Source organism: Crocuta crocuta, unplaced genomic scaffold, assembly GCF_008692635.1.
Source record: "Crocuta crocuta isolate KB4526 unplaced genomic scaffold, BGI_CrCroc_1.0 scaffold201, whole genome shotgun sequence".
NCBI lineage: Eukaryota > Metazoa > Chordata > Mammalia > Carnivora > Hyaenidae > Crocuta > Crocuta crocuta.
In genome coordinates this window covers 318959-341655 of record NW_027527813.1, presented here as the reverse complement: position 1 = coordinate 341655, position 22697 = coordinate 318959, and the positions used below count along the sequence as shown (strand labels likewise).

The 22697-nt window shown below is 38.0% G+C and overlaps 1 long non-coding RNA gene across 1 annotated transcript; it reads left to right on the top strand.

The window, feature by feature from the left end:
* The first annotated feature begins 3346 nt into the window (after positions 1 to 3346).
* LOC144240564 (uncharacterized) lies at positions 3347 to 18355 on the top strand. Its single transcript, XR_013337754.1, has 4 exons — positions 3347 to 3544; positions 12169 to 12245; positions 13351 to 13498; positions 17570 to 18355. It is a non-coding gene; the product is annotated as an uncharacterized LOC144240564 (long non-coding RNA).
* Positions 18356 to 22697: the final 4342 nt, after the last annotated feature.

Sequence of the window (22697 nt, the reverse complement as noted above, 5' to 3'; positions counted from 1 at the left end):
CCGCTGGAGTGAGGAAAACCGGGTCCCTCTATGGCTCGTCACCCGAAACACGAACTCACAGGCTAATAATCCAGTTTTTAGTTCTCTGCCTTCCCTCTAGAGTCCCAGCCAGCCAGGAGCGCAGACGCCCGGTGTCTGCGCGGCTCTTTCAGGGTCCCCAGCCGCCCGGGAGCTACAATGGCGGCAGGCGCGCCACCGCTCTGAAGTGTAGCCTCAAGGAACCAGCACAAAGAAGCAGTTTGTGTGCTCAGCTCCCCCCAGGACCAGTTGGCGTGAGGGGACCTGGTGTGCAGGTATTTGGCAAGTACGGTCTTTCTATGGACCGAGGGGAGGTTTTTCTCCCCCGAGCGGAGGTTTTTCTGTTTCGGACTCTCTCCTTTTCCCCTCTCACTCCCCGTAGAGGGTAGAGGGGGATCGTCTCCCACCCTGGAGTCTCCGATCCCGGCCCGATTTTATCTTCCCCGGTTCGCACTCACGTTAGAAGGCTCTCTCAGTGGATTCTGCGTCCTTTGTCTCCCAATCTCTCAGGTTTTGTAAGGTTTCCAATGGCTTCAGATCTTTTCTGTGTGATGTATGGGTGCGAGTGCAAGTACGGAGCTCCTTACTTCTCCGCCATCTTCCATTTTCTTTTTTTAAAAATATTTTTATTTATTTCTAGGAGAGAGAGAGAGAGAGACAGCGTGAGCAGGGGAGGGTCAGAGACAGAGGGAGACACAGACTCTGAAATAGGCTCCAGCCTCTGAGCTGGCAGTCAGCACAGAGCCCGAGGCGGGGCTCGAACCCACGAACCGTGAGATCATGACCTAAGCGAAAGTTGGACGCTTAACTGACTAAGCCACCCAGGCGCCCTTCTTTATATCATTTTCAAATTGTTCATTGTATAGAACTCAGTAGATTTTTGAGTATTGATCTTTTATTCTGCAATCTTGCTAACTTGTTTATTCTAATATATCATTAGTAAATTTCTTAGGCTTTTCTGTATGCAACATAGTGTCATCTGTAAATAGAAATAGTTTCACTTCTTTTTATCTCTCCTGGTATGTATGCCTTAATTCATTTTCTTGCCCAATTTGTTAGCTAGAACCTGGTCATGTTGGGAAAGCATTCTGACTTTTGCCATTATATATGCTGTTTTTCATAGCTGTGTTTTATCAGGTTGAGGAAATTTCCTTGTTTTCCTACTTTGACAATTTTTTTTTTAATCCTGAAAGGGTGTTGGATTTTTTCAAATGCTTTCTTAGATCAACTGAGATAATCATGTGTTTGTTTGTTTTTTTTTGCTTTATTCTATTGATATGGTGTATTACATTAATTTATTTTCAGATGAGAAACCAACTTTACATTCTTGGGATAAATCTCACTTAGTCATAAGGTATATTTCTTGTTATATGTTGCTGGATGGGTTTGCTAGCATTTTGGGGGGGTTATATGTGTATTCATATGAAATATAGGTCTATAGTTTTCTATTTCTGTTATAGCTTTGTCCAATTTTGATATTAGGATAATACATCATTTTTAATTATTAGAAATACTGTGCATATGTCACATTGCAAACGTGTAATCATCACCTATTTATGAACATGCACCAGCAGTTCAAGGTTTAGGAGGGATTGACCACGCATGGACGTGTTAGAAACACCCTAATGCATTTTAGTTCATGTGGGTCACCACAATTCTAGAAACAACCCCCAGTGGTCATTGATGACATTAACATTACTGTTCATGCTTTCTATTTGGTTACAAGACCCTTTCTGAGTAGGACAAATAGACTACATTTTCTGATGTTTCTTCTTGTAGGGTGTGGCGATGAGGCTGGTGGCAGGCTAATATAATATGTTCAGAGTGATATCTCACCACTTACAGGATTGGACTGTAAACACCTCCATAATTATCTTTCCTCATATGGTAGGTAAATGGAGAGGACTCCCCAGACAGAGAGGAGAATTGGGGCCACAGGTGTGAGGAGTCTGGATCTCTAATTCTCTATGTAGATCAGAGTCTTTCCCACAATTCCCACTGCCCCCCACACAACCAGCCTTTGACTGTGATATGAGCAGAAATAAAAGCCAAGTTTAATTTAATTAAGCTGAGATTTTTAGATTTCTTACACAGAAGTTAGTCTACCCTGATCAATATATCAAAACAAAATATAAAATACCCTGACGTGAGGTAGCACTAGATAACTGAGGTGACTGCCAGCTGTTTTTCATTTTGGTCAAGGTCACAGACCTGCTAGGAAGAGATGAACAGAGGCCAAAATGACACACCTTTAGTGTATATTCTCAACAGTGCTGGGCAGCGAAGAGGAAGCCTTGTGCCCATCACTAATGCCTTAGTTCAGAGACTTAGTTTTGCTCTGGCCTTAGTTTTGTGGAATGCATTTACATTAATGCCCCTGAGCCACATCTTTGGGTCTTTGGAAAATTATACAGTAGACACAATTCATTTTCAATGCCTTTTCTTTTCTTTAAGGAATCCTTTTCTTTCATTATACTTTCTTCATTAGGCCCTCAAAATTTGCACTAAGTCTCTCCCTAATGAAAGCTCTGACTTGCAAATTTTATTTACCATTCCTTCAATTTTGGATCATGCCAAACGTGGTAGAGGAGCAAGCCAGTCCAAGAGAGACAGAACATTGCCTATGTTGACTAGCAGTCACAAGATACAATAATAGCTTTCCTTTCATCACTTGGACAATTGAAAGGGCTGCTTTCTATATTGTGTAATAGATAGTACTAATTGTTATGGCATTATACAAAAAAATGAAAGGACTATAGAACACCTTATGATTTGGTTTATTACCAGGGTTATAGCATATATAAATTACCCCAAAGGAAATGAAATTACCTGCACCATTCTTTTTCAGTGACAGTTTTCCAAGCTCATGTGTTTATACATGTAAGTTGATGACAATAAGATGAAAAATGGCCAAGAAGCTTCCCTATATTACCACATGAGATTACTTAAGAATTCTCTAGGAAACTAGAGTAGCCAATTAAGCAATCTTAAATGGCTACTGAAGTAGAGGAGCCTAGACTAGTATGATGGAGGAAGGATGGATATGGGAGTGATTAATAACAGAGGGCTGTAAGGAAGAAGCTGAGAAGCCTGCAAGATGGACTGGGTGTGAAAAACGCTGTTTGAGAGGAACCCACCGTTCGAGACTGGTGATGATTGCAACAGATTAGGAATAAGGAAATGAAGAACAGAAGGTGCTACTTTGTGAGAGAAGAAACATCTCCTTTAGAAATTTCCAGAATTCAATTTTACTTTTAAAAAGAGGAAGAAAGCAGCTAAAGGGAAGGTTGGATGACATCAACATTTCTTTTTCTTTCAGATAAAAGGAGACCAAAGCATGTTTTAGAAGATTGGGGAAAATGGAAGCAACAGAGAAGAAAGGCTGAAGGCAGGAAAAACTGAATATTCTGGTGAAAGTAGGAATCACTGAAGAAGCAAAGTCTTGAAGAAGGCAAAAGGTTGAAGGGTTGAGCTTCGAGGTGGATACATTCTGTGAGACCAAGATGAAGGGAGGCTGTGTGAAGAGGTAGAGATATAAGCCAGTTTTGGGGTGAAAGGAAGATGTTTCATGAGGGTCAAATTGTCCATGGTTTCAATCAAATTTCCACATCTAGATGGATGTCCCAGGTGAACAGTCACAACAAAAGCACATGTGTACTGGACAATCTGCTACCTTGGAACCAGACGGAAGCCCAAATATAATTGCATGGGGTTGGAGGCTGCAGTAGTACTTGTTGGAAGCAGCCTCAGAGTTTGAGCCGATCTTTAAACTGGCATATATATGACTTCTTTTTCTGGCCCTTCTGGTCTGGCTTCCTCCTTCACTACCTCAGGCATGCTTGGAAATTGGGAGAACCGGAAGTCAAGGCATATGGGTACTTTCTAGGACTGGTAGTTGCTCTGACTTCCTCCACTTCCCCATTACCTCTAAGACTATGTAGAACTCTTAGTTACTGAAACTTTGACAAACAGGAGAGAATTTGTGCCTGATGACTTTTTTTAGTGAAAGAAGTAGGGTAACAAGTAATAGGAGTGGAGGCAATGATCTCCGCAGGGTAAATAGTCTGGAATAGATAACACGACTAAAATTGCACTAGTGATTTTATAACAGTGTGATGCTTAAACTGTCAAGCTACTCCAAGTGACCCAGTTATCCACTGCTATTAGACAGTCTAGCTTTGTACTAACTAGATCCATGGGACTGGCTGATTCTTAGCTTATTTCATGGATCTTCTCCAATGTCCCCAATTGCCATGCCCTGTGGCTCTATTTTTGTCTCTCTTGTTTATGCCCTTCCTATTTTTTTTTTAAATTTCTCACATTCTAATTTTAGAATTTTAGGTTTTAGTTCATGATTGCATGATGGTTATAGCTTTCTAAATTGTCTTACATTCCTTCTGCTCACCCACTTCTCCCCCTTTTATTCAGTCTTGAGTACTACTATTAAATTGACATTTAGTGCAGAAGATTCCCCATATTCAAGTACACTTCTCACAATATAACCAATGCCTCCTAACCTTGTGCTAAGTTTAAACAAAGTAGTATCTGGAGACATGTAGCAAAGGATCTGTTATAGGATACCAATTTAACAAATGTTATTGGTTTTTAACTCAAGGCAGAGCATGTCATTCATTGGTTTTCAAGTTGTAGAACAGGGAGAAAAATTGTATCTAATATTAGATTTAATACTCCTGTGTTTTAATCACATGAAACGGAAGACAGAAGTTAAACTTATTCAGCTGCTTTTAACAACTTTTTCAAATGTCTGAAGGGGAAATAAGAGGACATTTATCAACTATTATTGCCCATAAAATAGAGCTTTTATTTTAAATAAATAAGACAATAAGCCTTAAGAGTGAACTTGGTCACTAGTAAAATAGTAGAAAATGTACCATCAAACTTCTTTTTCTGTCTTTGCTTTGCCTTTCCCTGACCTTGAATTTGTCTCTCTAGTCCTCTGTCTCTCTTGCTTGCTAATCTTTGGCTCTAGCAGGGTAGGGGAGCTTATTGTTGCTTTCAGTTCATGATGGTTTTCGCAGTGGACCACACTGTTACCACTCTGAAGCCTCTCCAGAGGAACCAGATGGCTGGTTACTTTAGCTGCCAAAGCAATAGTAATAAAAACCATAAAATGTGAGGAAATGATATTTCTTTTCATTTGTTACATTTCAGCCCTTACAGAGTGTCATCAAATAATGGGGACTTTAAGAACCAACTGTGAAATTCAGAAAATGTTGAGAGTCTGGGCTATTGTTCTCATTCCTCATTGTTAAATAGTTATGCCTTGATCATCTCAAACACACACATTTGATTAGTGTCATCTGCTGACATTACAACTTTTGCTTTAGCAATTTACAAAAGAAAATTAACTTTAAATTGACTTAATTATCTGTTTCTTATTTTGCATTTAAGCTTTGATTATATGGTGTCTGGTCATATTCAAATATTTAATTGGTTTTTATTTCTAATATTGTGCTCTCACCTTGATAGTTTTTTGTTGTGTAACTTTCTATGATGCTTGTTTTTATATCCCTCTCACCTGTTTAATCTTATTTTAATAGCATTTAGTATGGCAATAATGGATTTGACAGCATCATCACTGATTTTTTAAGGAAATTTATATGTATATATATACATATATATATACACATATAATTTATCATTTGGCATGCATAAGCATATCTTATAAAGAATGATGTACTTTTAACAAAATAATTTTTATGCCCACATGTTTAACATAGGATATAAGTCAGTGGTTCTTATGTGGGAGTGATTTGCCTACCCCATCTCCACATTTGGCAATGTCTGGAAACATTCTTCATTATTGCTACTGGAGGGTTACCACTGGCAGCTAGTAGGTAGAGACCAGAGATGTTGCTAAACATGACACAGGCACAGGATGGCCCCCTGCAACTAAATATGGCTTCAGGTATCAAAAGTGCCCAGATTGAGAACCCTTGATCTAGATGAATGGAGATATGATCACCTTTTCATGTTTTGGAGAGAAAAAAAATTTTGAGAAACTTTTATGGCCAGCAAAGACATGGTGCATGCCTTCAGGAAGAGCTCCAGATTAAAAATGCCATAAACACCTTGTTTTTGTAATGCTTGTTAACTTTTCTAGCAGCTTTTACACTCAGCATGTCATATAATTCTTGTTCCATCCCTGGGATGTAGAAATGGAACAGCATTGAAATAAATATGCCGTTTTATAGTTGCAAAACAGAAGCAAGGAATTTAAGTGATTATCTTAGGTTTACATGACTGGTTAGTGATTCCGGTTCCCTGTCCACAGGGCACTGAAGCCTTCGACTCAGAAATGTATCTACCAATCTAATGGTAGGGGTGGAATTAAGAGGCAGATTTTTATGTTTCCAGGAGGAAACCAGGCTCACCGTGCTCATGTACAAAAAGGCCTGTTCTGTCTTTACCCCGCTTCTCCCGTCTCCTCAGTAATATGAAAAATCCAAGAGGAATAAGGTTGCCATTCATTCTGTTCCTAAACACTGCATCATTTCAGATCATCGTTTTAATTAAATGCATTTTTATTGACATAGAATTCACTTGTACTAACTCTAAGTTTATATTTAGCATTAGTCATCGTTGCAAGGGAAGTCAATCTCAGAGAGATCCTATACATTCAGCCTTGCCGAAACTGAGACAGCTGAGCCTTTCCTGAGCAGTACAGCCCCTCCGTGTTCTCCCTCTGCAGATCTGACTCCTCTTTTAGCTACTGAATAATAAATGCTTTTATCACAGAAAGCCATCAGTCAGGGTACGGGTTTAAATGAGAAATGGAACAAGCATTTCTGCCTAATAACTGTGGTGTTAACCTTGGATAATGGTATCTGTGATTTTCAGAATATTTAACCTGGAGGAGAAATCCACTGTCTTTTCCATCACAGGTTTGCTCCTCTTGTGTTATTCCGGTTGGAAACTAACACCTTTAAGCTTTCTCTTGGAAACTGCTAATATTATGGAATAGTATCTTCTGTTTTAATACTTGGGGTGGTGAATCTCAAATGAAGTAGAGCTGTCATCTAAACTATCTGTGTATAAATATTAACCATTTAGAATAAATATTATTTGAATGTTTTCCAACAACTTGTACACGTTTTTGAAACTGGATGCTTAGAGCAAACTTAGAAAGCCATCCATCCTATATTATCAACTCACTTGTTTCTCAATCAAAAGCTTCCCGAAATTTATGGTCTACAGATGGGAGTAAGAGTTTGTTCTTAATGTATATACTAAGTTTTTGCTGGGTATCCAGGCCTGTGGATACAGCAGACAGACACAGAGTCTTCATACTGTTTTCTGCAGTTAAACATTTGTTAACTTGGCTGTAGACTGGGGTAAATCCTAGAGTATCTATGGGGAGATGAAGGCAGCACTCAGGAAGGGCTATCGATGATATGAGAGCTGTCAATGTCCAAATATAAAGGAGAAAAAAATTCCAGCTTAGTGAGAGGAAAATCAGGGGGTGAAAAGACTACATAGCAGCATGTCCAAGCTATTTATTTAATTTAATGGCTAGGAAGTGAGTTGTGATCAAAACTCCCAAAGTCATCCACTGAAGTAGCATGTTGAAAATGGACGGGGTACGTACATTTTGACCACGTACATTCTTTTTTAAAATGTTTTGTTTTATTTATTTTTGAGCGAGACAGAGAACAAGCAGGAGAGAGGCAGAAAGAGAGGATCAGAGGATCAGAAGCGGGCTCTGCCCGGAGAGCCAGATATGGGCCTCAAACTCATGAACCTTGAGATCATGACCTGAGCTACAGTCAGATGCTTAACCAACTGAGCTACCCCAGGGCCCCTTGAATATTTACATTCTAATGGTTGTTCTTAATTCTGGTTAATTTGAATCACCAGGGAAGCTTTTAAATACAGGTTTCCCCAGCTATCTGAAAGCTGAAAGTTCCTGTGAAGACTCTCCTAACTTGAAATGCATGAAGTGAAGAAGCAATTATCATTAATTTATGTAGAAATATTTCCAAGCCTTCTAAGACCCCAATAATAACGTCTCAGGGTTCTCTGAGAACTTAGGACAGACACAGTTGCTAACAGATGTACAAAATAAATCGAGACGAAGCACGGATGCTCAGAGACAGTTCAAAGCTATGGCAGCCGGATTCTCAGATTCTGAGTGTAGTTTTCCCAGGAAGGAGCTTGGTGGCGCCACTCTCACTGTTCAGGTGCAAGCTGCCTCTGTACGGGCTGGCCTTAAAGCAAAAAAACAGTGAGGTGACTAGCAGTGGAGATGGAAAGCAGCAGAACTGTGAACTTACCTGAATAGCATCTCTAAAAAGTACTGGTCCAAGTCCAAGCTGAAGGGTTGTGAGGGGAAGTGGTCAGTGAGTGGAAGTCAAATCTTAATTCTGCTGATTAGTTTGAGAAATGCACCAGTGGACAAAACCATGACATGAAAAGCTAACGAGATTAAACCAAAAGCATTCATGATTCGTGAAAGTGTGATGACAACGAGCACTCGTACATATAGTTGATAAAGTGTAAATCGGTACGCTTTCCTGACGACAAACTGGTGTTATATATCATGGACCTTTCCGTGTTTGTTATTTTTAAGTCAGTAATTCCACTTTTAGAAAATTCTTCTGTGGAAACAATCAGACCATTGATCAAGTGTGTTTTATAGAGATGGTCTTTATAGCACTGTTAATAATACAGAAAAACTGGGCAAAGATTAAATTTTCAATAATTGAGGTTTGGGTGACTCTATTACGGTAATCTGTATAATAAAATAGTATATAATGGTGTACACATACATGCACTATTTTGAGGAAAGCAAGTTACATTATATCGGTATCGGAAAGAAATGGTTGGATATATGAATAATAAAAAGTCTTGAATATATACCTGCGTGTTAACAATGTTTACCTTTCTGCGGTAGGATTAAAGATGATTTTAAAGACATTTTTTCTGTCCTGAATTTTCATACCTTGTGTGATATAAAAGTGAAACTGTTATATAACAATGAAAAATGTCATCAGTGATAGGAAATACTTAATTACTATAGAAAATTTATATTGCATTTCTTATAACTTTTGAGACTCTGAAGCAAATATCTTTTGTCAGGTGGGATGCATTTTATACGTAGCTATAATACATGAAAAATTTATTTCCATAATCTGTTAGCTGTGGAGACAAGAGTAAATACAGGAAACAATTAGATGGAAGAAAAGGAAAATAAATCAGCCACGGTAAGTGGGGTAGGTGATACAATTTGCATCAGAAGCTTGGTAGAGAATTTAAAGAGACCCAGGAAACTGGTTCATTCTGCTTTTTACATGAAGTTAGATGAGCTTGATCTTAAAGGCTGCAGGATTAGATTCAGCAGATAAAAGAAGGAGCTGCTTGGATGCAGAGATTAATGACTTATGAGGGGAGAGGTAAAGCAGTTGGTGTAATTAAACTTTGTTTGCATATTAAAAAGAGTAAAGTTATAAGATTAGATCTAGGACAAGCTAAGAAGAATTCATAAATTCCATTATGAGTGCATAATTCACAGTGGAATAGATAGATGTCAGAAAATTATTGTAGCTACTTGAACAGTGAAGAAATGAGATATAAGTTGCACCGTAGTAAATTTATTTCAAGCGAGAGGTAATGAGTAAAGAGACTGGTGACTAGACGCTGTGACAAAGCTACCGGCTTGTGCTGGACACAGGGTTTGCCATGATGGTGGCTATGAGACCATTCAGGGGAAATGAGCAATACTTAAAACACCAAAGAGAGGAGACCAGAACTGTGAGGTTATGATCTGAGCCAAAACCAAGAGTCTGATGTTTAACCGACTGAGCCACCCAGGCGCCCCTTGATCTTTCCTTATCTTTCAGGGACATACACTTCTGAAGAATACTCTGTTATTTTGTCAAATCTCTCTCAATTTAAGTTTGCCTAATGTTTTCCAATGGTTACACTGGGGATATCCATTTTTGTTAAGAACACCACAGAAATGATGTGCCTTTCTCAGTGCAACATGTCAGGGTGAACATGACGTTGCCATATCTTATTACACTCGTTTATAATTTATTTCTGTACCTATCTCTCTGTGTACAGTAGAAGCCATCAGTTTATACTGATACCTCTGATTCCAGTTCAGCCCCACAGGGTTCGTCCACCTTATTCGTAACTTATTTCTCCAACAGTGAGAAACATGACCTTTATTATCTGTATTTACATATTATTTCAATTATAGTATACATATAAAGTTCCTTAGAAGTTGCTAACACATATTCACAAGAAACAAGGTTACCAGAGTACTGGTTTCATGTATATTTTTTGGTGTTTAGTCCAGTCAAAATAATATTCTTAGGAGATAAATTAGGTTACTTTTTCCCCCTCAACCTCATTACTGTCCTTATATTATTTATTTGTAATTCAGTTAGGTTCACTTATTATATTTTATTTTCTATTTTCTATGTTGTGTTCCCTTTATTCCTGGTTCTTTTTAAATTTACATGAAAAAGAGTTTACTCTTTATGGTATCCCTTTTCACGGATGTGGACATATTCAGAAAACCACCACAGTCATGATATAGAACATTTCTATTACCTCAAAAATTCTCTCCTGTTTTTTTATAGTCAACTTCACCCTCTACCCCTAATCATTGGCAACAACTGATCTGTTGTCTATTCCTATCATTTTTAACCTTCCAGAGAGTCCTAAAAATGGAATTATGTAACTTGGTTTCTGGCTTCTTTTGCTTAGCAAAATTTATTTAAGATTCATCCATGCTATTGCACGAATCAATATTATTTGTGGGTTTTTTAAAAAAATTTCTTAGTACTATTCTATTGTCTGTATGAACCACATTTTGTTGATCAATTCACTGCTGGAAAAACCTCTGGGTTGCTCTCAGTTTCTGACAAGTATGACCACAGCTGATATACATATTCCCTTACAGGTTTTTGTGTGACCAGAGGTTTTCTCTCTTGAGTAAATGCCTGGTATTGGGATTGCAGACTCATGGAATAAGTACATGCTGAACTTTATAGGAAACTGCCAAACCAGTTTTTCATGTTTATTTTTTTATGTTTACTTCTATTTTGAGAGAGGGAGACAGGGGATGACCAAGGGAGAGACAGAGAGAGAGAGAGAGAGAGAGAGACGGAGACAGAATCTGAGTCAAGCTCCAGGCGCTGAGCTGTCAGTACAGAGCCTCATGTGGGGCTCCCAATCATAAGCGGTAAGATCATGACCTGAGCAGAAGTTGGATGTCTAACCGACCGAGCCACCCGGACATCCCTGCCAAACTTGGTTTTTCAAAGTGATCATACATTTCCCGTTCCCACCAGCTGTGTACAGGACTTCCAGATGCTCATTATTCCCTGAGCCCTTGATGTAGTCAGAGTTTTGATGGTTTGCCATTCTAAGAAAATGTCTGTTCATTTAATATTGTGGTTTGAATGTCTATATTATTAATTTAATTATTAGTTATGTTGAACCTCTTTCAACATGCTCATTTTCCAGCTGGACGTTTTCTTTGGTTAATTGTCTATTCAGACCTTTTATTTATTGAAAACAAATTAGATTGTTCTTTTTTGTTGAGTTTTGAGTGTTCTTTATACATTTTATATACAAGTCCTTTGTAACAAATGTGATTTGCAAACATTTTCTCCCTGCTTGTGGCTTGTCGTTTCACTGTATTAACAATGTCTTTCACAAAGCAGAAGTTTGTGATTTTGATAAATCCCAATTTATTTTTTTCTCCCCATGGATTGAACATTTGGTGTCATATTTTTAAAATATCTTAGCCTAACTCAAACTATAAACAATTTTCTCCTATTTTTTTTCTAGAATTTTGAGAGTTTTACTTTGTATTTTGGGTCTATGGTCAGTTTTTTTTTTTTTTAAGGTTTATTTATTTTTGAGAGAGAGAGAGGGAGAGAGAGTTAGTTCTACCCGGGGACAGGCAGAGAGAGAGGGGGAGACACAGAATCCAAAGCAGGCTCCAGGCTCTGAGCTGTCAGCATAGAGCCCGACACGGGGCTCGAACCCACGGACCGTGAGATCGTGACCTGAGCTGAAGTTAGTTGCTCAACCAACAGAGCCACCCAGGCGCTCCTCAAATTTTTAAAAAATTAAAAAAACATTATCTGAGTATACTTGTTACGTTTGTTTCAGGTGTACACCATTGTAATTGGACAAGTTTATCACCACAAGTATAACTACCATCTGTCAAATTTTGAATAACAGATGAGGTATGTGCTGAGGTTCCTGCTTTTCAGTTTTAAAAACACCATTTGTTGAAAATATGATTTTTTCCCTTTTCTGAAGTGCTTTTTCATTTTTGTCAAATATAGTTGACTATATTCATGTAAGACTAATTCTAGATACTATTCTTTTCTAATGATTGTCTTCATCCTTCAGCCAATATCACATATTCTCTTGATTAGTAAATCATGAAATCTGTACTGTGTCCTCCAAGTTTGTACTTCTTTTACCAAATTGTTTTGATGATCCCAGTTCTTTTGACTTTCCATATAAATTTTAGAATTTTGTTGCTATCTACAAAAAGGATTGTGGGGATTTTGATTTGGATTACACTGAAACTATAGATAAAATTTGGGGAGAATTGATATCTTAACAAAATTTATTCCTCCAATTTAAGAGGGTGGTTAATGTTTTTATTTCTTTAGTTCTTTGTTTGCTGTCATCAGCACCTGGCAAATTTGAGCATACAGTCTACACATATGTGTTATATTTATATGTATTTTTTATGATATTATAAATGGTTCTTTTCTTTAATTTTATATTTTAAATATGCATTGCAGGTATAAAGAAATATAATTGATTCTTTTATATTGACCATATAACTTGAGAACTAGCTGATTTTATTTCTATATTCTAAGTTTTTGGAATTATTTAAGATTTTCTATATAGATAATTATATCATCTTTGAATAAAAGAATTGTATTTATTTCTTTTCAATCTGTGTACTTTTTATTTTTCTTGCTTTATTTATTACACTGGGTATAACTCTCAGTATGATGTTAAATAGGAGTAGTAAAATAGGACAATCTTACCCTATTCTTAATCTTAGAGAGAAAACATTCAGTCTTTCAAAATTATGTTTACTGTAGGTTCTTGTAGATGTGTTTTATCAGTTTGCCGATAGTTTTCATCACATCAGTGGATGTGGAAGTTTATCATATGCTTTTCCTTCATCTATTACAATGGTCATATGGCATTTCTTCCTTAGTCTACTGATATGGTGGATTATACTATTTGATTTTTTAATCAGCTTTGTACTGCTGGGATGATTCTTACTTGATCATGGAGATAGATTTGTTTGTTTGTTTATAGAAAGAGAAGGAGACACAGAATCCAAACAGGCTCCAGGCTCTGAGCTGTCAGCACAGAGCCCAATGTGGGGCTCGAACTTGGGACCAGTGAGATCATGACCTAGATGAAAGTCGGACGCTTAACCAACTGAGCCACCCAGGCGCCCCAGGTATCATTTATTTTAAGTATTTCTTGATAAAACTTGTTAGTACTTATTGAAGATTTTTACATCTATGTTCACGAAAAAGACTGGTTTGTAGTTTTCTTTCTTTCCTTCTTTCTTTCTTTCTTTCTTTCTTTCTTTCTTTCTTTCTTTCTTTCTTTCTTTCTTTCCTTCTTTCTTTCTTTCTTTCTTTCTTTCTTTCTTTCTTTCTTTCTTTCTTTCTTTCTTTCTTTCATTCTTTCTTGTACTCTTTTCATCTGGTTTTGGCATCAGGGTAATATTAGCCTCATAGTAACAGTTGGAAAGTGTTCCTTCTTTTTAGAGTATTCGGAAGTGCTTTGTTTGTTTCCTACTATTTGGAGATTTCTCAGATATCTTTCTGTTATTGGTATTTAAATTCTACTATGCTTTGGGAACATCCCTTGTATGATTTGTATTCTTTTATATCTGTTTATATTTAATGTATTGGCATAATAACATCTGTCTTGATGAATGTATCACACACAGTGGAAAAGAATGTATATTTTGCAATTTGTAGAGTGAAGTGTTCTATAAATGTCAATTATGTCAAGTTGGTTGCTACTGCTTTTCAGGCTCTCTGTATCTTTACTGATATCTCTCCACTTATTCTATATCTTCTGCTACAACTGCAGATTTGTCAGTTCTAGCATGTTTTACTGCACGTATTTTTGAAACTTTGTTGTTATGTGCCTACAAAATTAGAATTGTTATGTCTTTTTAGATAATTGACCCATCTATTCTTATTTTATGCTTGCCTTTCACTTATCATTTTCCTTATTCTATATGTCTGATACTAATGCAGCTACTGAAACTTTATTTTGGCTAGTGGTAGTAACGTACATCATTTTCCATCCTTTTACAGTTAATTATCTGTAAAAAAATGAGTTTGTTATAAACAACAAATTGTTGAATCTTGTTTTTTTCATTAATCTGAAAATTTGTCTCATTTCATTGGTGTGTTTAGACCATTCGTACTTATGTTTTTATCAATACAGCTGATGAAAGGTAATTGATCTGCTCACACCCTTCTCATGTCAAAGAATGAAGGACCCCATCCCTGCCCTTCAGGGGACAGACACAACAGTGGGGTTAGCCAGGAAACATATGACACAATGCTTAAGCTGAGAAAGGAAATATACAGTGAGCAGTCTGAAATGCAGAAAGATATTCCCACACAAGGTGCTAGGTCCATCATAACCTGAGAGAACTCCAACTCTTGGTAAGAAAGTATACCCAGTCTAAAGCCCATTCTTCTACAGCTGAGGGGGCTGGGGTCAAAAGACTGCAAGTGCAAGACTTTCTTTCCAAAGATATATCTATTATAGATGATTTGAAATAATATAGGATGGCATAAAGAAGGAATTCATTTCACTCAGAATGCTACAGGCAAGAGATAATAGCTCTTAATATTTTTTAACATCTTTCTTTCCATCTGTATATTATATACACATAATATTTTATGTATTTGAGGTCATACTGTTCATAGTTTATAACCTGATTGTTTCACCTTGTGAGCAGTATTTTTGTATCATTAAGTATTTTCGAGATCCTTCTTTTATATGACTGTACTATAAATTAGCCGTCTCCATGACTGTGGATATGTAAGTTGCCTTAAATTTATTTCACTTTCAAAAAAATCATTATTTTTATAAAATAATGATAATGAATATCTTTCACCAAAATCTTTGTGAAATTTTTTATTTTTTCTTTAGATAAATTTTCTTTTTTAATTTTTTTTTCTTTCATAGTTTATTGTCAAGTTGGATTCCATATAACACCCAGTGCTTATCCCAACAAGTGCCCTCCTTCATGCCCATCACCCCTCTTCCCTTCTCCCCACCCCCATCAGCCCTCAGTTTGTTCTCAGTATTCAAGAACCTCTCATGGTTTGCCTCCCTCCCTCTCCCCAACTATTTTTCCCCTTCTTCTTCCTCATGGTCCTCTGTTAAGTTCCCCCTATAAGTAGAGGCATATGGTATCTGTCTTTCTCTGCCTGACTTATTTTGCTCAGCATAACACCCTCAAGTTCCATCCACATTCATACAAATGGCCAGATTTCATTCTTTGTCATTGCCATGTAGTATTCCATTGTATAGATAAACCACATCTTCTTGATCCATTCATCAGTTTATGGACACTTCAGCTCTTTCCATGATTTGGCTATTGTTGAAAGTGCTGCTATGAACTTTGGGGTACATGGGCCCCTGTGCATCAGCACTCCTGTATCCCTTGGATAAATTCCTAGCAGTGCTACTGCTGGGTCATAGGGGAGTTCTATTGTTAATTTTTTGAGGAACCTGCACACTGTTTTCCAGAGCGGCTGCACCAGTTTACATTCCCACCACAGTGTTAAGAGGGTGCCCATTTCTCCACGTCCTCGCCAGCATCTATAGTCTCCTGATTTGTTCATTTTAGCCACTCTGACCAGCATGAGGTGGTATCTCAGTGTGGTTTTGATTTGTATTTCCCTGATGATGAGGACGTTGAGCATCGTTTCATGTGTCTGTTGGCATTAGATAAATTTTCAAAAGTGGATTTATCAGTCAAGATGGTTTTATCATTTTTAGACTTTCAATGATAATTGCCAAATTATCAAGTTGATTTATTCTTCCATTGAGATTGTATAAAGTGTTTCTTTTAATGTTTATTTTTTTTTAATAGTTTATTGTCAAATTAGTTTCCACATAACACTCAGTGCTCATCCCCACAAGTGTCCTCCTCCATGCCCATCCCCCCCTCCCCCCACATCCATCAGTCCTCAGTTTTTGTCAGCATTCAAGAGTCTCTCATGGTTTGCTTCTCTCCCTTTCCCCCACCATTTCCGCCCTTCTTCTCCCCCTTGTTCCTCCGTCAAGTTCCTCCTAATCCTCCTATACGTGCAAACATATGATATTTGTCCTTCTCTGCCTGACTTATTTCGCTCAGCATAACACCCTCAAGGTCCATCCATGTTGCTACACATGGCCAGATTTCATTGTTTCTCATTGCCATGTAGTATTCCATGGTATAGATAAACCACATCTTCTTGATCCATTCATCTGTTTTAATGTTTATTTTTGAGAGAGATACAGCGAGTGAGCATATGAGCACATGAGCCCAGGAGGGGTAGAGAGATAAGGAGACAGAGATCTGAACAGGCTCTACACCATCAGTGCAGAGCCCAATGTGAGGCTCAAACTCACGAACTGTGAGATCATGACATGTGCTGAAATCAAGGGCTTAACCAACTTAGCCACCCAGGTGCCCCTATAAAGTGTTTGGTTTCTGATGGAGGATTTCTCTACTGACGTTTTGCAGATGAAGAAGAAACAGGGAGAAACAAATTTTTTTTAATGATACAAGGAAATTGAAGGATAGTATTATGGATTATGAGTTTATCTGATACTTCCAAGTTGAAAACACAACTGACAGTAGCTTTCTAAAGAGTGAAGTGATATACTCTCATATGCCAGTCTGTGTATTTTAAATATTTCTTTAAAAACAAAATTAAAGTGTTTTTTGCTCCCCTTAAAAGTTCTTTAAATATGCTGAATTTTTTGGCATTTTCTCACCTTTATTGTAACTTAATATAATTTTGGAGTTTCCTCTCCTTACATTTCAAGATTCTTCATCTTCCTCAGGTTCTGAGTTAAATGCCTATTCCTCCTAAAATTTTTTCTGCTCCTAAAATTTGGCAATTGTTTAGTCACAACTAGGACCATGTAAGGAATCTTCCACTTGTACTTTTGTTTTTTAGCATAGATAATTTTATGTACATGTCGTATCTTAGCTGTGTTTAAACACCCTTCTCACATAGGGCTCGTGTCTTGCACTTTTTTCTGTTTCTCCAGAGGTGAGTCTATAGGCTTGCGTTATGGTAACTTGAGATGGTCAATTCTGTAATAGCAGGACAATACTTTTTTTCTCACTATTCCATCTCCAATGCCTTTCATACTGCCTAAAACACAGTTGGAATTCATTAAATGTTTTTTGAATAGTAAATGAAAAAATAGTTTTATTATGAATTTAGGAGAGTGGGGTGACCTAAAAAATTACGTTCTTCATTTTCCCTTGCAGCATCATCAGGAAAGAAGGAAGTGGATTTTATTTTCTCTCCCAGAAATTTGTGGATTCCTAACACTTGAGTTTTTCTTACTCACGGAGGGTCTTCCTCTTTAGTGGTGCTGGCAGATTAGCCCAGAGCCTTCTGAAAGAAAGCCATTGAGAAGATTTGCATGGCGCACACACGCTTGTGTTTAAGGCAATTGACCTAAAAAAAGGAGAGGAACAAACCAAGATTTATAGTGTTGAAAGGAGAGAGAGAGAGAGAGAAAAAATCTACCTGGGTTTGAACTGGTCCAACTGGTCTTAATGGTTAACTAACTTCAAGCTTAAGGACCCTGCTTGCTGACCTAAGGTCCCTACTCTATAGCAGAAGTAACCTGCTTTGCTTGAGAGTTGCAGACCAAATTTGGCCTTGAGGAGTGAAGGACCGAACTTTTCCGGAAGATAAGGCCTGACCACATTGCATTCAAAAACAGCTGCCGCGGAGGCCAGCAAGTCTGTTCAGAGTCCTGTGGATAAACGGACTAACTGCCTGGGCATCTGCTTCTCCCGCAGGCAGCGCTCCCTGCCTCTCACATGTCTCGCGCTTTCCCCTTTAAGCCCCTCCCACTTCATCCGGACATGAAAGATGGTCTTTGGGACCTTAGTCCCCTATCTTCTCAGGTTGCCGGCTTCCTGAATAAAGCGGCTGTTCTCTCCTACCATCAGTTGTCTCGCGAGTAATGATTTTGAGCATCTGAACCTGAGTTTGGAACCTGTTCTCTGTCTGGTAACAGGTTTATCCCCCAGGAGTAAGAGGAAGAAAGGGTATTTGGCCTCCTGGGAGGCAGAAAGTCCTGACCTCACTTAAATGCTGCAACTCTGAGGATCAGGATCTGAGGGGACACCTATGAGGACAGAGCTGTCGCCTGAAGGGTGGGCCAAGCCTCATGGTGGCCAAGCTTGGCCTGAAAGTGGGTGAAGCTGCCAGGTTGCTGCCTACCAACAAATAAAGCTTGTTGGCTTGGGCCGCAGATGGCCCGACAGCTTGGACAGATGGTGAGAGACTCCTGCTTCACAGTGGCATCTTGTGGCCCCAAGACCAAATGGCATCTGTGACAGCCACAGACTGAGGCTCTTCTCTGCCCAGAACCTGAAAAGCTGAAAGGTCAGTTTTATTTATCTATTGATCTATCAGTCTATAGATTTATTTTAGCAGTCCTAGGAAGGGTGCAGAGAGCCCAAAATTACTCATGTCTTCCTGCCAGTTTGAAGGAGGAGGGACTTGAGCTTCTAATTAATTGTAGAAAATTAAAGGGTTGTGTTGCAACATGTATCTTGCATGTCCCAGAGCAATTCATTCATCCTATAAATTATTTTTTCCCCTTTTGTGGTCACATCCTCCTAAGGATAGAAGGTTCTTTTGCAGATGTATATTCTTCCCTAATTTAAATGTTCCTGCGGGGCAGAGAAACACTCTGGCTTCCAGTTCAACTTCCAGTCTGGGAATGTGTAGGTTTCTGGAATAATTCTAAAGTTTTAAATTATTGTTGACCTTACTTTTCCTTTTCTCTCTAGGGGGCCATATTGGGTGAATCTCTGCTGGCGTGAGTCACCCTGCCTGCTGCAGCATATCATTTTCACTAACTATCATGGGGGTGTTTCAGGCAGTATTCTTCCAAATTTTACATTTAAGTTGGGGGAAAAAACTCACCTTGAGAGCCAGCTTTTGTTTCAGACCAGCTGTTTTGCTCAAGTTTCAATTACCTTTTGAAATGTGTTTCCTTGTTGCATATGTGCAAATTACATTTCTATGTGAAAATGGTGGTATGTAGGTGAAAAGTCTTTGCTAGCATGTTTCAATCAAGTTTCTCTTTATGTCTTGATTCCCTTTTCCTCCCAATTAAGTAAAGGAAGTTCTCTGTGCATCCTTGATTAAAAAGGCGTTGAAACTAGAGCCGACAGTTGTCAATGCCTTTGGTTACATTGTTTTTCTCCACCAGCCTCTGGGGCCTGAAGATGGGACAGTTTCCTACTGCTGAACTTCTGAGTGTTTCACTTTCCCTTGTTAGTTCTCTTAACCCTTGCCTCACCTCCCTTTATTAACTTGCCTTCAAAATCCCAGCTGAGCCTGTCTGACTCCTTACAAGCCATGGAGGGCTAGAGCATTAAGCTTTTTTCCTACAAACATTGGCCTGGTGAATTAGGAATATTGACTTTTGGAACAACTCTTGAGTTTACAGCTCTTTTCAGATTGCTTGCTGGACAGTAAGTAGTAATTTTATAATGACTTTTTAATATCGACTGGGGTCCTGTTTCTAAGAGTAAGTATTAAATTGTTTAACCTGGTTGTCTCGAGCTTAAAGGGAAGAAAACTTCAGTGGAAAGGATGTGGATTATAAAACCTGAATCAGACAAATTGACACTCTGCCTCTGGCTCATTATGAAAGTACTACCTGTCCAGTGACTTGGCCCTAATTATTTGTTCTACATCAAATTGGGAACAAGACTCGGGCCTGAGGGAAGAGCCAACAAGTAATATTGGTCCATTTTAGTAGTTGTTGATGAGTAGGTGTAGTAAGTGTGGTAGTAGATGTACCTGTGTTTTCTGTAAGCAAAACAAATGTCGGGCAATCCATTGAATAGCAAGAAGATTCCAAATGCTTTCTAGTGCTTTGCAAAGCAACCTGTGCCTTTACCATCTGGTCCCTGAGCTTTGTGAACTGTTACCCCTGATGGGTTTGACACCAAGCAGCTCAGACACATTAGAACAAGACTTTGGTAGTCTATGGTAGTCTGTGTCTAGTCTATGCTTTGCTTTTTCTTAATTTCAGAATTAATTCCATATTTTAAAAATGAGGCTGAATAGCGTGATAGCAATTTATTAACGTCTCAAATAGTCTTGTCTTTCATCTTCTTATAAAAGATGGAGGAGGGAAGAGGTGGGGAATTAGGGACCATATCATCTCACACAGCTGGGGTAAGTAGGCTGTGGATCAGGGACGTGTCGGAGCCCTTAGTTCTGGTAATCCCTTGACGAGAATATCAGTTATGTCTACGGAAGCTTTAGATCAATAGGGCCTTTCAATGAAATCCAGATAAAGATCCACTGAGAAACTGAATCATTCGTTTATATTCTACTTGTTAGAAAATAATATCTTCAATTCATTATGCCTCACTATTCATCAAAAGTTTATGGAGTGTGGCTTGAAAGATACACCGCCCGCTACTCTTCTAGATCCTGAAAAACGTATTCATGAGTTATCAGACAAGACAGCTGCCTGCTTGTGCTGCACTCTTGTGGCACCCCTCCTCCCCAGTGCTTTTACACAGCTGGGTTTTGTTGTCTCTGCATTGTGTTTCTGTTGACCTGCTGTGAGAGACATGGTTAGAAAGAACCCTGAGCATCTTATGTTTGTATTTACTGCAGGGGTATTGTTAAGAATCCTCTTATTTACATTTCAGAGGGGAAGAAAAGAATGTCTCTCAGGATTTACTTTTAGGGACACTTAGTTTTTGTTTTGTTTTTTTTTGTTTTTTTTTTTTTTTGAGCAACCAGTTTGTTGTTGTTATAGCTGACATACAACATTGTGTTTAAGTTGTAAGGTTGACTTGAAACATTTATATTACAACTTGATTGAGATGGAAGCCTTAGCAAACACCTCTTTCACATCAGACACGCGAGTTTATTTTTATCTTATGGATACTGGGGGTCACATAACAGATAATTTTCCCATTGTTTTAGTTCCTAGAAAGCTCATAGCCTAACTCATGTTTATTGCTAAGCAGTGGAGTTTATATTATAACCTAAATTCTTGGTTTTTATCTCTTGATTTTTTTCTCCCTGGATTATTGGACTCAAGATTTCTCTCTTTTTTATTCTATTTTATGTTTATTTAAAGCTACCTCAAATTACTTATGAACATAGTAAGGTATAAAAAAATTAAACAAGACAGCAAGGAGTACTTTTTTTGTTTATCATTTTTTTCTGTGAGAATTTTATGTTTACACAGTCTCAAAAAAAAAAAACCCAAACATAAAATACAACACTAGCCAAAATATAACTGTTAAAAACACTGATTTTCTGCACAGTCATATAGCAAAAAATGGTGGTTGTTTGATGCAGTAAAATCGCTCCTCCTTTGCTTAGTTCATGCAAACTGGCTCCTGTGATTTGATCCAGATCATCTAAAGCAGAATCTTTTGAAAGACTGGCTTTCTATCATTATGTTCTATATTGAGAAGTATCACTAATGGGTATTGGGTTAGCTGCATGGAGAAGAGTGACTTTAGAAAGAATATTCTTGGGGCTAATACAAAATGTGGGCTGTCCAGAATTTTTGCGGTAATCTTCATTGTTGTTAATACAGTAACATAGATATTAAAATATTAACCAACTTACGTGTACAATTAGATTTCTTTCACAGTCACTTTCTACACAAAAATGTGCCTCATTACTTAAACAGAGCATTGTGAATCACCAGGAAGTAAGATACTTGGAACCTTTGGCTGACTTGATTGGAATTCAAATGTCTAACAGGTGGAGTTTAAAAGTTTTTAGAGTTTGATTCTCAAAAGCATAGGATGAAACAAATCATGGATAATTAGCTGACAACTGCTAAATGACTTTATCACTAAGTTTTTTGGAATTTAGGAGTTAAACATCCAACTGGAGATTATATTTAGTAGGCCAATGAGAGATGAAAATTTCTGACAGATTCATTTAATTGTGTGATTTATTTGTTCCACACCTTCATGTAACATATGTGAGGTTTCAGATTTTGAATTCTGACGAAGTGCCACAGAGCCTACCCCCACAAGGCTAAAGAGAAAACAGTTAAGCTTTCAAGGCAAAAAACCCAAAACTGAACTTCAAATCCCTGAGTTTAATAAAGCATCACTTACATACTTACAGTGTGAGCACATTTCACATGCATGAGAGAAAGGTTAGCAAAAGTGCTTTCCCTGGGCTTTTCCTCTGTGGAGCAGTCTCATTATTTGTTCTCACAAACATCTGCTCTACACAGGGCTCAAAAACATGACTTGAATACAAAACAGAATGATGCTTTCATCCTGTCTAGATCCAAAATGGTTGGGTGGACCCAAAAAATAGCGAGACGAGAATAGCAAACCTAAAAGACATGAAATTTGTATGACATGG